At 41.3% G+C, this 16,884-nt stretch overlaps 1 protein-coding gene across 3 annotated transcripts in view; it reads left to right on the top strand.

Moving 5' to 3' along the window:
• The window catches only part of Cntnap2 (contactin associated protein 2), a 2,252,040-nt gene that overhangs the window by 1,969,648 nt on the left and 265,508 nt on the right, over window positions 1-16,884 (top strand). Inside the window, exon 1 of one of the 3 annotated variants that reach the window (XM_021164875.3) lies at window positions 16,118-16,147. The exons of 1 other annotated variant lie outside the window; for it this stretch is intronic. The gene's annotated coding sequence lies outside the window, so the exon portion shown is untranslated. Of the gene's footprint in view, window positions 1-16,117; window positions 16,276-16,884 lie in introns of those variants that run through there. One more of the 3 variants, XM_021164874.3, reaches the window with a different exon arrangement.

Here is a 16,884-nt window from a genome sequence, read left to right as displayed (position 1 = left end):
TCAAACAGGTAGAAGTCCTTAATGAAAAACAGGAAAACACATCCAAACAGATGAGGGAAATGAACAAAACCATACTAGACCTAAAAAGGGAAGTAGACACAATAAAGAAAACCCAAAATGAGGCAACACTGGAGATAGAAACCCTAGGAAAGAAATCTGGAACCATAGATACCAGCATCAGAAACAGAATACAAGAGATGGAAGAGAGAATCTCGGGTGCAGAAGATTCCATAGAGAACATCGGCACAACAATCAAGGAAAATGTAAAATGCAAAAAGATCCTAACTCAAAACATCCAAGAAATACAGGACACAATGAGAAGACCAAACCTACAGATAATAGGAGTGGATGAGAATGAAGATTTTCAACTCAAAGGACCAGCAAACATCTTCAACAAAATTATAGAAGAAAACTTCCCAAATCTGAAGAAAGAGATGTCCATGAACATAAAAGAAGCCTACAGAACTCCAAATAGACTGGACCAGAAAAGAAATACGTCCCAACATATAATAATCAGAACAACAAATGCTCTAAATAAAGATAGAATACTAAAAGCAGTAAGAGAAAAAGGCCAAGTAACATATAAAGGCAAGCCTATCAGAATTACACCAGATTTTTCACCAGAGACTATGAAAGCCAGAAGATCCTGGACGGATGTTATACAGACACTAAAAGAACACAAATTCCAGCCCAGGCTACTATACCCAGCCAAACTCTCAATTAACATAGATGGAGAAACCAAAGTATTCCACGACAAAACCAAATTCACACATTATCTCTCCACAAATCCAGCCCTTCAAAGGATAATAACAGAAAAAAACCAATACAAGGACAGGAACCACGCCCTAGAAACTACAAGAAGGTAATCCCTCAACAAACCTAAAAGAAGACAGCCACAAGAACAGAATGCCAACTTTAACAACAAAAATAACAGGAAACAACAATTACTTTTCCTTAATATCTCTTAATATCAATGGACTCAACTCCCCGATAAAAAGACATAGACTAACAAACTGGCTACACAAACAAGACCCAACATTTTGCTGCTTACAGGAAACTCATCTCAGAGAAAAAGATAGACACTACCTCAGAATGAAAGGCTGGAAAACAATTTTCCAAGCAAATGGTATGAAGAAACAAGCTGGAGTAGCCATTCTAATAACTGATAAGATTGAATTCCAATCCAAAGTCATTAAAAAAGACAGGGAGGGACACTTCATATTCATCAAAGGTAAAATCCTCCAAGAGGAACTATCAATCCTGAATATCTATGCTCCAAATACAAAGGCAGCCACATTCATTAAAGAAACTTTAGTAAATCTCAAAGCACACATTGCACCTCATACAATAATAGTGGGAGACTTCAACACACCACTTTCACCAATGGACAGATCGTGGAAAGAGAAACTAAACAGGGACACAGTGAAACTAACAGAAGTTATGAATCAAATGGATCTGGCAGATATCTACAGAACATTCTATCCTAAAACAAAAGGATATACCTTCTTCTCAGCACCTCATGGTACCTTCTCCAAAATTGACCACATAATTGGTCACAAAACAGGCCTCAACAGATACAAAAATATTGAAATTGTCCCATGCATCCTATCAGATCACCATGGACTAAGGCTGATCTTCAATAACAAAATAAATAATAGAAAGCCAACCTTCACGTGGAAACTGAACAACACTCTTCTCAATGATACCTTGGTCAAGGAAGGAATAAAGAAAGAAATTAAGGACTTTTTAGAGTTCAATGAAAATGAAGCCACAACATACCCAAACTTATGGGACGCAATGAAAGCATTTCTAAGAGGAAAACTCATAGCTCTGAGTGCCTCCAAAAGGAAACTAGAGAGAGCACACATTAGCAGCTTGACAACATACCTAAAAGCACTAGAACAAAAGGAAAGCAAATTCACCCAAGAGGAGTAGACGGCAGGAAATAATCAAACTCAGGGGCGAAATCAACCAAGTGGAAACAAGAAGAACTATTCAAAGAATCAACCAATCAAGGAGCTGGTTCTTTGAGAAAATCAACAAGATAGATAAACCCTTAGCCAGACTCACTAGAGGGCACAGGGAAAGCATCCTAATTAACAAAATCAGAAATGAAAAAGGAGACATAACAACAGATCCTGAAGACATCCAAAACACCATCAGTCTCATCCAGCCGGATCAGTGCCAGGGTAGCAGGAGCGCAGGGTTGCCTGACACCCGCCAGCTACCCACGACCCCCGCCGCAGGATTTTGGGACTGCTGGTGAGTGGAACACAGCTTCTGCTCCAATCCAATTGCGCGGGACCTGAGACTGCATTAGTTAGGGAAGCAGAAACCGGCCTGAGTAGGGCCACAGGCCTCATCCGGCCGGATCAGTGCCGGGGTAGCGGGAGCGCAGGGTTGCCTGACACCCGCCAGCTACCCACGACCCCCGCCGCAGGATTTTGGGACTGCTGGTGAGTGGAACACAGCTTCTGCTCCAATCCAATTGCGCGGGACCTGAGACTGCATTAGTTAGGGAAGCAGAAACCGGCCTGAGTAGGGCCACAGGCCTCATCCAGCCGGATCAGTGCCGGGGTAGCAGGAGCGCAGGGTTGCCTGACACCCGCCAGCTACCCACGACCCCCGCCGCAGGATTTTGGGACTGCTGGTGAGTGGAACACAGCTTCTGCTCCAGTCCAATCACGCGGGACCTGAGACTGCTCTGGTTGGGGAGAGAGAAATCCGGCCTACATAGGGCCACAACCCTCTTCCGGTCAGAAAAGCACCTGGGCAGCTGGGGCGCAGAGTCGGCTGACACTCACCAGCTACCCACAACACCCACCACAGGATCTTAAGACTTCTGGAGAGTGGAACACAGCTTCTGCTCCAATCCAATTGCACGCGGGACCAGAGACTGCATTAGTTAGGGAAGCAGAAAAACGGCCTGAGTAGGACCACAGGCCTCTTCCGGCTGGACCAGCACCGGGGTACCATCAGCTACCCACGACCCCCGCCGCAGGATTTAGAGACTGCTGGTGAGTGGAACACAGCTTCTGCTCCAATCTTTAAACAGTGACAACGATAACAACTAACCCCAGAGATTACCAGATGGCGAAAGGTAAACGTAATAATCTTACTAACAGAAACCAAGACCACCCACCATCATCAGAACCCAGCACCCCCACTTCGCCCAGTCCAGGGCACCCCAACACACCAGAAAAGTTAGACACGGATTTAAAAGCATATCTCCTGATGATGATAGAGGACTTCAAGAAGGACGTTAATAACACACTTAAAGATATGCAGGAGAACACTGCTAAACAGGCAGAAGAAAATAAAGAGGAAGCACAAAAATCCCTTAAAGAATTTCAGGAGAACACTGCTAAAGAGTTACAAATCCTTAAAGAAAAACAGGATAACCTAATCAAACAGGTAGAAGTCCTTAATGAAAAACAGGAAAACACATCCAAACAGATGATGGAAATGAACAAAACCATACTAGACCTAAAAAGGGAAGTAGACACAATAAAGAAAACCCAAAATGAGGCAACACTGGAGATAGAAACCCTAGGAAAGAAATCTGGAACCATAGATACGAGCATCAGCAACAGAATACAAGAGATGGAAGAGAGAATCTCAGGTGCAGAAGATTCCATAGAGAACATCGGCACAACAATCAAGGAAAATGTAAAATGCAAAAAGATCCTAACTCAAAACATCCAAGAAATACAGGACACAATGAGAAGACCAAACCTACGGATAATAGGAGTGGATGAGAATGAAGATTTTCAACTCAAAGGACCAGCAAACATCTTCAACAAAATTATAGAAGAAAACTTCCCAAATCTAAAGAAAGAGATGCCCATGAACATACAAGAAGCCTACAGAACTCCAAATAGACTGGACCAGAAAAGAAATACCTCCCGACACATAATAATCAGAGCAACAAATGCTCTAAATAAAGATAGAATACTAAAAGCAGTAAGAGAAAAAGGCCAAGTAACATATAAAGGCAAGCCTATCAGAATTACACCAGATATTTCACCAGAGACAATGAAAGCCAGAAGATCCTGGACGGATGTTATACAGACACTAAAAGAACACAAATTCCAGCCCAGGCTACTATACCCAGCCAAACTCTCAATTAACATAGATGGAGAAACCAAAGTATTCCACGACAAAACCAAATTCACACATTATCTCTCCACAAATCCAGCCCTTCAAAGGATAATAACAGAAAAAAACCAATACAAGGACAGGAACCACGCCCTAGAAACTACAAGAAGGTAATCCCTCAACAAACCTAAAAGAAGACAGCCACAAGAACAGAATGCCAACTTTAACAACAAAAATAACAGGAAACAACAATTACTTTTCCTTAATATCTCTTAATATCAATGGACTCAACTCCCCGATAAAAAGACATAGACTAACAAACTGGCTACACAAACAAGACCCAACATTTTGCTGCTTACAGGAAACTCATCTCAGAGAAAAAGATAGACACTACCTCAGAATGAAAGGCTGGAAAACAATTTTCCAAGCAAATGGTATGAAGAAACAAGCTGGAGTAGCCATTCTAATAACTGATAAGATTGAATTCCAATCCAAAGTCATTAAAAAAGACAGGGAGGGACACTTCATATTCATCAAAGGTAAAATCCTCCAAGAGGAACTATCAATCCTGAATATCTATGCTCCAAATACAAAGGCAGCCACATTCATTAAAGAAACTTTAGTAAATCTCAAAGCACACATTGCACCTCATACAATAATAGTGGGAGACTTCAACACACCACTTTCACCAATGGACAGATCGTGGAAAGAGAAACTAAACAGGGACACAGTGAAACTAACAGAAGTTATGAATCAAATGGATCTGGCAGATATCTACAGAACATTCTATCCTAAAACAAAAGGATATACCTTCTTCTCAGCACCTCATGGTACCTTCTCCAAAATTGACCACATAATTGGTCACAAAACAGGCCTCAACAGATACAAAAATATTGAAATTGTCCCATGCATCCTATCAGATCACCATGGACTAAGGCTGATCTTCAATAACAAAATAAATAATAGAAAGCCAACCTTCACGTGGAAACTGAACAACACTCTTCTCAATGATACCTTGGTCAAGGAAGGAATAAAGAAAGAAATTAAGGACTTTTTAGAGTTCAATGAAAATGAAGCCACAACATACCCAAACTTATGGGACGCAATGAAAGCATTTCTAAGAGGAAAACTCATAGCTCTGAGTGCCTCCAAAAGGAAACTAGAGAGAGCACACATTAGCAGCTTGAAAACACACCTAAAAGCACTAGAACAAAAGGAAGCAAATTCACCCAAGAGGAGTAGACGGCAGGAAATAATCAAACTCAGGGGTGAAATCAACCAAGTGGAAACAAGAAAAACTATTCAAAGAATCAACCAATCAAGGAGCTGGTTCTTTGAGAAAATCAACAAGATAGATAAACCCTGAGCCAGACTCACTAGAGGGAACAGGGAAAGCATCCTAATTAACAAAATCAGAAATGAAAAAGGAGACATAACAACAGATCCTGAAGACATCCAAAACACCATCAGATCCTTCTACCAAAGGCTATACTCAACAAAACTGGAGAACCTGGATGAAATGGAGAAGTTCCTTGACAGATACCAGGTACCAAAGTTGAATCAAGATCAGGTTAATGATCTAAACAGCCCTATATCCCCCAAAGAAATAGAAGCAGTCATTAATAGTCTCCCAACTAAAAAAAGCCCAGGACCAGATGGGTTTAGTGCAGAGTTCTATCAGACCTTCAAAGAAGATCTAATCCCAGTTCTTCACAAACTATTCCACAAAATAGAAACAGAAGGTACTCTACCCAACTCATTCTATGAAGCCACAATTACTCTGATACCTAAACCACAAAAAGACCCAACAAAGATAGAAAACTTCAGACCAATATCCCTTATGAATATTGATGCAAAAATCCTCAATAAAGTTCTCGCTAACCGAATCCAAGAACACATCAAAACAATCATCCATCCTGACCAAGTAGGTTTCATCCCAGGGATGCAGGGATGGTTCAATATACGGAAATCCATCAACGTAATCCAGTATATAAACAAACTCAAAGACAAAAACCACATGGTCATCTCCTTAGATGCGGAAAAAGCATTTGACAAGATCCAACACCCATTCATGATAAAAGTCTTGGAAAGATCAGGAATTCAAGGCCCATACCTAAACATGATAAAAGCAATCTACAGCAAACCAGTAGCCAACATCAAAGTAAATGGTGAGAAGCTTGAAGCAATCCCTCTAAAATCAGGGACTAGACAAGGCTGTCCACTTTCTCCATACCTATTCAACATTGTACTTGAAGTCCTAGCCAGAGCAATTCGACAACAAAAGGAGATCAAAGGGATACAAATTGGAAAAGATGAAGTCAAAATATCACTTTTTGCAGATGATATGATAGTATATATAAGGGACCCTAAAAATTCCACCAGAGAACTCCTAAGCCTGATAAACAGCTTCGGTGAAGTAGCTGGATATAAAATTAACTCAAACAAATCAATGGCCTTTCTCTACACAAAGAATAAACAGGCTGAGAAAGAAATTAGGGAAACAACACCCTTCTCAATAGTCACAAATAATATAAAATATCTTGGCGTGACTCTAACTAAGGAAGTGAAAGATCTGTATAATAAAAACTTCAAGTCTCTGAAGAAAGAAATTATAGAAGATCTCAGAAGATGGAAAGATCTCCCATGCTCATGGATTGGCAGGATCAACATTGTAAAAATGGCTATCTTGCCAAAAGCAATCTACAGATTCAATGCAATCCCCATCAAAATTCCAAATCAATTCTTCAACGAATTAGAAAGTGCAATCTGCAAATTCATCTGGAATAACAAAAAACCTAGGATAGCAAAAACTCTTCTCAAGGATAAAAGAACCTCTGGTGGAATCACCATGCCGGACCTAAAGCTCTACTACAGAGCAATTGTGATAAAAACTGCATGGTACTGGTATAGTGACAGACAAATAGACCAATGGAATAGAATTGAAGACCCAGAAATGAACCCACACACCTACGGTCACTTGATCTTCGACAAGGGAGCTAAAAACATCCAGTGGAAGAAAGACAGCATTTTCAACAAATGGTGCTGGCACAACTGGTTGTTATCATGTAGAAGAATGCGAATCGATCCATTCCTATCTCCTTGTACTAAGGTCAAGTCTAAGTGGATCAAGGAACTTCACATAAAACCAGAGACACTGAAACTTATAGAGGAGAAAGTGGGGAAAAGCCTTGAAGATATGGGCACAGGGGAAAAATTCCTGAATAGAACAGTAATGGCTTGTGCTGTAAGATCGAGAATTGACAAGTGGGACCTCATGAAACTACAAAGCTTCTGCAAGGCTAAAGACACCATCAATAAGACAAAAAAACCACCAACAGATTGGGAAAGGATCTTCACCTATCCTAAATCAGATAAGGGACTAATATCCAATATATATAAAGAACTCAAGAAGGTGGACTCCAGAAAGTCAAATAACCCCATTAAAAAATGGGGCTCAGAACTGAACAAAGAATTCTCACCTGAGGAATACCGAATGGCAGAGAAGCACCTGAAAAAATGTTCAACATCCTTAATCATCAGGGAAATGCAAATCAAAACAACCCTGAGATTCCACCTCACACCAGTCAGAATGGCTAAGATCAAAAATTCAGGTGACAGCAGATGCTGGCGAGGATGTGGAGGAAGAGGAACACTCCTCCATTGTTGGTGGGATTGCAAGCTTGTACAACCACTCTGGAAATCAGTCTGGCGGTTCCTCAGAAAATTGGACATAGTACTACCGGAGGATCCAGCAATACCTCTCCTGGGCATATATCCAGAAGATGTCCCAACCGGTAAAAAGGACACATGCTCCACTATGTTCATAGCAGCCCTATTTATAATAGCCAGAAGCTGGAAAGAACCCAGATGTCCCTCAACAGAGGAATGGATACAGAAATTATGGTACATTTACACAATGGAGTACTACTCAGCTATTAAAAAGAATGAATTTATGAAATTCCTAGCCAAATGGATGGACCTGGAGGGCATCATCTTGAGTGAAGTAACACAATCACAAAAGAACTCACACAATATGTATTCATTGATAAGTGGATATTAGTCCAAAACTTAGGATACCCAAGATATAAGATACAATTTGCTAAACGCATGAAACTCAAGAAGAATGAAGACCAAAGTGTGGACACTGTGCACCTTCTTAGAATTGGGAACAAAACACCCAGGGAAGGAGTTACAGAGACAAAGTTCGTAGCTGTGATGAAAGGATGGACCATTTAGAGACTGCTGTATCCAGGGATCCGTCCCATAATCAGCTTCTAAACGCTGACACCATTGCATACACTAGCAAGATTTTGCTGAAAGGACCCAAATATAGCTGTCTCTTGTGAGATGATGCCGGGGCCTAGCAAACACAGGAGTGGATGTTCACAGTCAGCTATTGGATGTATCACAGGGCTCCCAATGGAGAAGCTAGAGAAAGTACCCAAGGAGCTAAAGGGATCTGCAACCCTATTGTTGGAACAACATAATGTACTAACCAGAACCCTGGAGCTCTTGTCTCTAGCTGCATATGTATCGAAAGATGGCCCAGTCGGCCATCAATGGAAAGAGAGGCCCATTGGACTTGCAAACTTTATATGCCCCAATATAGGGGAATGCCAGGGCCAAAAGAATGGGAATGGGTGGGTAGGGAAGTGGGGAGCGCTATGGGGGACTTTTGGGATAGTATTGGAAATGTAATTGAGGAAAATATGTAATAAAAAAAAAAAAAAAAAAAAAACACCATCAGATCCTTCTACCAAAGGCTATACTCAACAAAACTGGAGAACCTGGATGAAATGGAGAAGTTCCTAGACAGATACCAGGTACCAAAGTTGAATCAAGATCAGGTTAATGATCTAAACAGCCCTATATCCCCCAAAGAAATAGAAGCAGTCATTAATAGTCTCCCAACTAAAAAAAGCTCAGGACCAGATGGGTTTAGTGCAGAGTTCTATCAGACCTTCAAAGAAGATCTAATCCCAGTTCTTCACAAACTATTCCACAAAATAGAAACAGAAGGTACTCTACCCAACTCATTCTATGAAGCCACAATTACTCTGATACCTAAACCACAAAAAGACCCAACAAAGATAGAAAACTTCAGACCAATATCCCTTATGAATATTGATGCAAAAATCCTCAATAAAGTCCTTGCTAACCGAACCCAAGAACACATCAAAACAATCATCCATCCTGACCAAGAAGGTTTCATCCCAGGGATGCAGGGATGGTTCAATATATGGAAATCCATCAACGTAATCCAGTATATAAACAAACTCAAAGACAAAAACCACATGGTCATCTCCTTAGATGCGGAAAAAGCATTTGACAAGATCCAACACCCATTCATGATAAAAGTCTTGGAAAGATCAGGAATTCAAGGCCCATACCTAAACATGATAAAAGCAATCTACAGCAAACCAGTAGCCAACATCAAAGTAAATGGTGAGAAGCTTGAAGCAATCCCTCTAAAATCAGGGACTAGACAAGGCTGTCCACTTTCTCCATACCTATTCAACATTGTACTTGAAGTCCTAGCCAGAGCAATTCGACAACAAAAGGAGATCAAAGGGATACAAATTGGAAAAGATGAAGTCAAAATATCACTTTTGCAGATGATATGATAGTATATATAAGTGACCCTAAAAATTCCACCAGAGAACTCCTAAGCCTGATAAACAGCTTCGGTGAAGTAGCTGGATATAAAATTAACTCAAACAAATCAATGGCCTTTCTCTACACAAAGAATAAACAGGCTGAGAAAGAAATTAGGGAAACAACACCCTTCTCAATAGTCACAAATAATATAAAATATCTTGGCGTGACTCTAACTAAGGAAGTGAAAGATCTGTATAATAAAAACTTCAAGTCTCTGAAGAAAGAAATTATAGAAGATCTCAGAAGATGGAAAGATCTCCCATGCTCATGGATTGGCAGGATCAACATTGTAAAAATGGCTATCTTGCCAAAAGCAATCTACAGATTCAATGCAATCCCCATCAAAATTCCAAATCAATTCTTCAACGAATTAGAAAGTGCAATCTGCAAATTCATCTGGAATAACAAAAAACCTAGGATAGCAAAAACTCTTCTCAAGGATAAAAGAACCTCTGGTGGAATCACCATGCCGGACCTAAAGCTCTACTACAGAGCAATTGTGATAAAAACTGCATGGTACTGGTATAGTGACAGACAAATAGACCAATGGAATAGAATTGAAGACCCAGAAATGAACCCACACACCTACGGTCACTTGATCTTCGACAAGGGAGCTAAAAACATCCAGTGGAAGAAAGACAGCATTTTCAACAAATGGTGCTGGCACAACTGGTTGTTATCATGTAGAAGAATGCGAATCGATCCATTCCTATCTCCTTGTACTAAGGTCAAGTCTAAGTGGATCAAGGAACTTCACATAAAACCAGAGACACTGAAACTTATAGAGGAGAAAGTGGGGAAAAGCCTTGAAGATATGGGCACAGGGGAAAAATTCCTGAATAGAACAGTAATGGCTTGTGCTGTAAGATCGAGAATTGACAAGTGGGACCTCATGAAACTACAAAGCTTCTGCAAGGCTAAAGACACCATCAATAAGACAAAAAAACCACCAACAGATTGGGAAAGGATCTTCACCTATCCTAAATCAGATAAGGGACTAATATCCAATATATATAAAGAACTCAAGAAGGTGGACTCCAGAAAGTCAAATAACCCCATTAAAAAATGGGGCTCAGAACTGAACAAAGAATTCTCACCTGAGGAATACCGAATGGCAGAGAAGCACCTGAAAAAATGTTCAACATCCTTAATCATCAGGGAAATGCAAATCAAAACAACCCTGAGATTCCACCTCACACCAGTCAGAATGGCTAAGATCAAAAATTCAGGTGACAGCAGATGCTGGCGAGGATGTGGAGGAAGAGGAACACTCCTCCATTGTTGGTGGGATTGCAAGCTTGTACAACCACTCTGGAAATCAGTCTGGCGGTTCCTCAGAAAATTGGACATAGTACTACCGGAGGATCCAGCAATACCTCTCCTGGGCATATATCCAGAAGATGTCCCAACCGGTAAAAAGGACACATGCTCCACTATGTTCATAGCAGCCCTATTTATAATAGCCAGAAGCTGGAAAGAACCCAGATGTCCCTCAACAGAGGAATGGATACAGAAATTATGGTACATTTACACAATGGAGTACTACTCAGCTATTAAAAAGAATGAATTTATGAAATTCCTAGCCAAATGGATGGACCTGGAGGGCATCATCTTGAGTGAAGTAACACAATCACAAAAGAACTCACACAATATGTATTCATTGATAAGTGGATATTAGTCCAAAACTTAGGATACCCAAGATATAAGATACAATTTGCTAAACGCATGAAACTCAAGAAGAATGAAGACCAAAGTGTGGACACTGTGCACCTTCTTAGAATTGGGAACAAAACACCCAGGGAAGGAGTTACAGAGACAAAGTTCGTAGCTGTGATGAAAGGATGGACCATTTAGAGACTGCTGTATCCAGGGATCCGTCCCATAATCAGCTTCTAAACGCTGACACCATTGCATACACTAGCAAGATTTTGCTGAAAGGACCCAAATATAGCTGTCTCTTGTGAGATGATGCCGGGGCCTAGCAAACACAGGAGTGGATGTTCACAGTCAGCTATTGGATGTATCACAGGGCTCCCAATGGAGAAGCTAGAGAAAGTACCCAAGGAGCTAAAGGGATCTGCAACCCTATTGTTGGAACAACATAATGTACTAACCAGAACCCTGGAGCTCTTGTCTCTAGCTGCATATGTATCGAAAGATGGCCCAGTCGGCCATCAATGGAAAGAGAGGCCCATTGGACTTGCAAACTTTATATGCCCCAATATAGGGGAATGCCAGGGCCAAAAGAATGGGAATGGGTGGGTAGGGAAGTGGGGAGCGCTATGGGGGACTTTTGGGATAGTATTGGAAATGTAATTGAGGAAAATATGTAATAAAAAAAAAAAAAAAAAAAAAACACCATCAGATCCTTCTACCAAAGGCTATACTCAACAAAACTGGAGAACCTGGATGAAATGGAGAAGTTCCTAGACAGATACCAGGTACCAAAGTTGAATCAAGATCAGGTTAATGATCTAAACAGCCCTATATCCCCCAAAGAAATAGAAGCAGTCATTAATAGTCTCCCAACTAAAAAAAGCTCAGGACCAGATGGGTTTAGTGCAGAGTTCTATCAGACCTTCAAAGAAGATCTAATCCCAGTTCTTCACAAACTATTCCACAAAATAGAAACAGAAGGTACTCTACCCAACTCATTCTATGAAGCCACAATTACTCTGATACCTAAACCACAAAAAGACCCAACAAAGATAGAAAACTTCAGACCAATATCCCTTATGAATATTGATGCAAAAATCCTCAATAAAGTCCTTGCTAACCGAACCCAAGAACACATCAAAACAATCATCCATCCTGACCAAGAAGGTTTCATCCCAGGGATGCAGGGATGGTTCAATATATGGAAATCCATCAACGTAATCCAGTATATAAACAAACTCAAAGACAAAAACCACATGGTCATCTCCTTAGATGCGGAAAAAGCATTTGACAAGATCCAACACCCATTCATGATAAAAGTCTTGGAAAGATCAGGAATTCAAGGCCCATACCTAAACATGATAAAAGCAATCTACAGCAAACCAGTAGCCAACATCAAAGTAAATGGTGAGAAGCTTGAAGCAATCCCTCTAAAATCAGGGACTAGACAAGGCTGTCCACTTTCTCCATACCTATTCAACATTGTACTTGAAGTCCTAGCCAGAGCAATTCGACAACAAAAGGAGATCAAAGGGATACAAATTGGAAAAGATGAAGTCAAAATATCACTTTTGCAGATGATATGATAGTATATATAAGTGACCCTAAAAATTCCACCAGAGAACTCCTAAGCCTGATAAACAGCTTCGGTGAAGTAGCTGGATATAAAATTAACTCAAACAAATCAATGGCCTTTCTCTACACAAAGAATAAACAGGCTGAGAAAGAAATTAGGGAAACAACACCCTTCTCAATAGTCACAAATAATATAAAATATCTTGGCGTGACTCTAACTAAGGAAGTGAAAGATCTGTATAATAAAAACTTCAAGTCTCTGAAGAAAGAAATTATAGAAGATCTCAGAAGATGGAAAGATCTCCCATGCTCATGGATTGGCAGGATCAACATTGTAAAAATGGCTATCTTGCCAAAAGCAATCTACAGATTCAATGCAATCCCCATCAAAATTCCAAATCAATTCTTCAACGAATTAGAAAGTGCAATCTGCAAATTCATCTGGAATAACAAAAAACCTAGGATAGCAAAAACTCTTCTCAAGGATAAAAGAACCTCTGGTGGAATCACCATGCCGGACCTATAGCTTTACTACAGAGCAATTGTGATAAAAACTGCATGGTACTGGTATAGTGACAGACAAATAGACCAATGGAATAGAATTGAAGACCCAGAAATGAACCCACACACCTATGGTCACTTGATCTTCGACAAGGGAGCTAAAAACATCCAGTGGAAGAAAGACAGCATTTTCAACAAATGGTGCTGGCACAACTGGTTGTTATCATGTAGAAGAATGCGAATCGATCCATTCCTATCTCCTTGTACTAAGGTCAAGTCTAAGTGGATCAAGGAACTACACATAAAACCAGAGACACTGAAACTTATAGAGGAGAAAGTGGGGAAAAGCCTTGAAGATATGGGCACAGGGGAAAAATTCCTGAATAGAACAGTAATGGCTTGTGCTGTAAGATCGAGAATTGACAAGTGGGACCTCATGAAACTGCAAAGCTTCTGCAAGGCTAAAGACACCATCAATAAGACAAAAAAACCACCAACAGATTGGGAAAGGATCTTCACCTATCCTAAATCAGATAAGGGACTAATATCCAATATATATAAAGAACTCAAGAAGGTGGACTCCAGAAAGTCAAATAACCCCATTAAAAAATGGGGCTCAGAACTGAACAAAGAATTCTCACCTGAGGAATACCGAATGGCAGAGAAGCACCTGAAAAAATGTTCAACATCCTTAATCATCAGGGAAATGCAAATCAAAACAACCCTGAGATTCCACCTCACACCAGTCAGAATGGCTAAGATCAAAAATTCAGGTGACAGCAGATGCTGGCGAGGATGTGGAGGAAGAGGAACACTCCTCCATTGTTGGTGGGATTGCAAGCTTGTACAACCACTCTGGAAATCAGTCTGGCGGTTCCTCAGAAAATTGGACATAGTACTACCGGAGGATCCAGCAATACCTCTCCTGGGCATATATCCAGAAGATGTCCCAACCGGTAAAAAGGACACATGCTCCACTATGTTCATAGCAGCCCTATTTATAATAGCCAGAAGCTGGAAAGAACCCAGATGCCCCTCAACAGAGGAATGGATACAGAAATTATGGTACATTTACACAATGGAGTACTACTCAGCTATTAAAAAGAATGAATTTATGAAATTCCTAGGCAAATGGATGGACCTGGAGGGCATCATCTTGAGTGAAGTAACACAATCACAAAAGAACTCACACAATATGTATTCACTGATAAGTGGATATTAGCCCAAAACTTAGGATACCCAAGATATGAGATACAATTTGCTAAACGCATGAAACTCAAGAAGAATGAAGACCAAAGTGTGGACACTGTGCACCTTCTTAGAATTGGGAACAAAACACCCAGGGAAGGAGTTACAGAGAGAAAGTTCGTAGCTGTGATGAAAGGATGGACCATTTAGAGACTGCTGTATCCAGGGATCCATCCCATAAGCAGCTTCTAAACGCTGACACCATTGCATACACTAGCAAGATTTTGCTGAAAGGACCCAAATATAGCTGTCTCTTGTGAGACGATGCCGGGGCCTAGCAAACACAGGAGTGGATGTTCACAGTCAGCTATTGGATGTATCACAGGGCTCCCAATGGAGAAGCTAGAGAAAGTACCCAAGGAGCTAAGGGGATCTGCAACCCTATTGTTGGAACAACATGATGTACTAACCAGAACCCCGGAGCTCTTGTCTCTAGCTGCATATGTATCGAAAGATGGTCTAGTCGGCCATCAATGGAAAGAGAGGCCCATTGGACTTGCAAACTTTATATGCCCCAATATAGGGGAATGCCAGGGCCAAAAGAATGGGAATGGGTGGGTAGGGAAGTGGGGGGCGCTATGGGGGACCTTTTGGGATAACATTTGAAATGTAATTGAGGAAAATATGTAATAAAAATATTAAAAATTTAAAAAAAATGATTATCACTAGTCTATGAAACCATAGATGGGCTGAGAAATAAGACAAATCTGATATGCCTTTTCTGTTTGGGATCTCTAAGTCCTTAAGTAAAGTTTTTACCTCGAGGTCTCAATTTTCATTACCTGTATAATGGGATAGTAATGATAATACTGTTCTCTGCAGGTGGTGGTCAGGATCAGGTGGAAGGCATTTACTGGAATAAGAAGTACATAGCTCCTCCCACCCCAGCCTTCCCCCGCAAGCGGACGCCAGCGCCTCTGTCTTGCTTTTTCTTATTTTCTCCCCCTTTCCCCTTCCTTTTCTTTTTTCCCCTTCTCCCCTTCCATTTCCCCTCGGAGGCGCTTCCTTCGGGCAGGGGCAGAGCGGGCCTCACCCCGCGCCTCTCCCCGGCCCCTGCCGCCCAATGGCGAGAGGGAGCCCCCTCCTCACCCGGCCACCAGCGGCGGCGGTCGTAGGAGCGGGACCCGCGGCGGCGGCCTCGGGCCCAGGGTCATCATGGAATTAGTTCGCTGAGTGACCCCTCTGCCGCAGCCGTGCGTCCCGCCCGAGTTCCCGCGCCCGCCGGCCCGGTTTTGCCCTCATCTCCCTCCTCAGACGGCCGGGCCCTCGTCCCGCGGGCCCTGCCGCCGCGCGCCCTGCCTCCGCGCGCCGAGGATCAGGAGGTGGTAACGGCCCCTGGATGACCCCGCATCACCACTATGAGGCCTACAGCTCTGCCGGGGAGAAGGAGGAGGAAGAGGAGGAGAAGAAGGTAGCTACATCAAGCTGGGTGGCAGGCAGATCCAAAGGGATACCATGAAGTTTCCAGGACCTTTGGAAAACCAGAGATTGTCTTCTCTGTTGGAAAGGGCAATCTCCAGGGAAGCCCAGATGTGGAAGGTGAATGTGCCGAAAATACCTACAAATCAGAATATTTCTCCATCCCAGAGAGATGAAGTAATTCAATGGTTGGCCAAACTCAAATACCAGTTCAACCTCTATCCAGAAACATTTGCTCTGGCAAGCAGTCTTTTGGATAGGTTTTTAGCTACAGTAAAAGCCCATCCAAAAAACACTCTTATTTTTCATGCGGTTACTTACAATTCAACGTAATTTAATATAAAGGCATATATTTGTAGACTCAAGATCCAAAATATATTTAAAAGTAAAGCAAAAGTTCTCTGTACTATGTCAGTTCCACCATTGTTAAGTTTGCCCCATGTCAAAAAGAAAAGAAAAAAAAAGAAAAGAAAAGAAAAGAAAAGAAAAGAAAAGAAAAGAAAAGAAAAGAAAAGAAAAGAAATCAATGTTTAGCGGAAAGTTGCAAACTCACAGCTAGGAACCTTGTTCCAGTGTCCTTATTTTCCTCTTGCCTTTTCTTGCCTTGGTTGAATACTTAACTAAGTTGTGTGCTTGTTGATCTATGTATTCTAACTTCACTCGAGTACCACCCACCTTTTCTTTTAAAGTAATTCAGTAAGTAAATTATTCTTGTGTGGCAGCCATGTT

Source organism: Mus caroli, unplaced genomic scaffold (genome assembly GCF_978045245.1).
Source record: "Mus caroli unplaced genomic scaffold, Mus_caroli_1 scaffold_7, whole genome shotgun sequence".
In the NCBI taxonomy this organism is placed as follows: Eukaryota; Metazoa; Chordata; class Mammalia; order Rodentia; family Muridae; genus Mus; species Mus caroli.
This window is presented reverse-complemented; position numbering and strand designations above follow the sequence as displayed.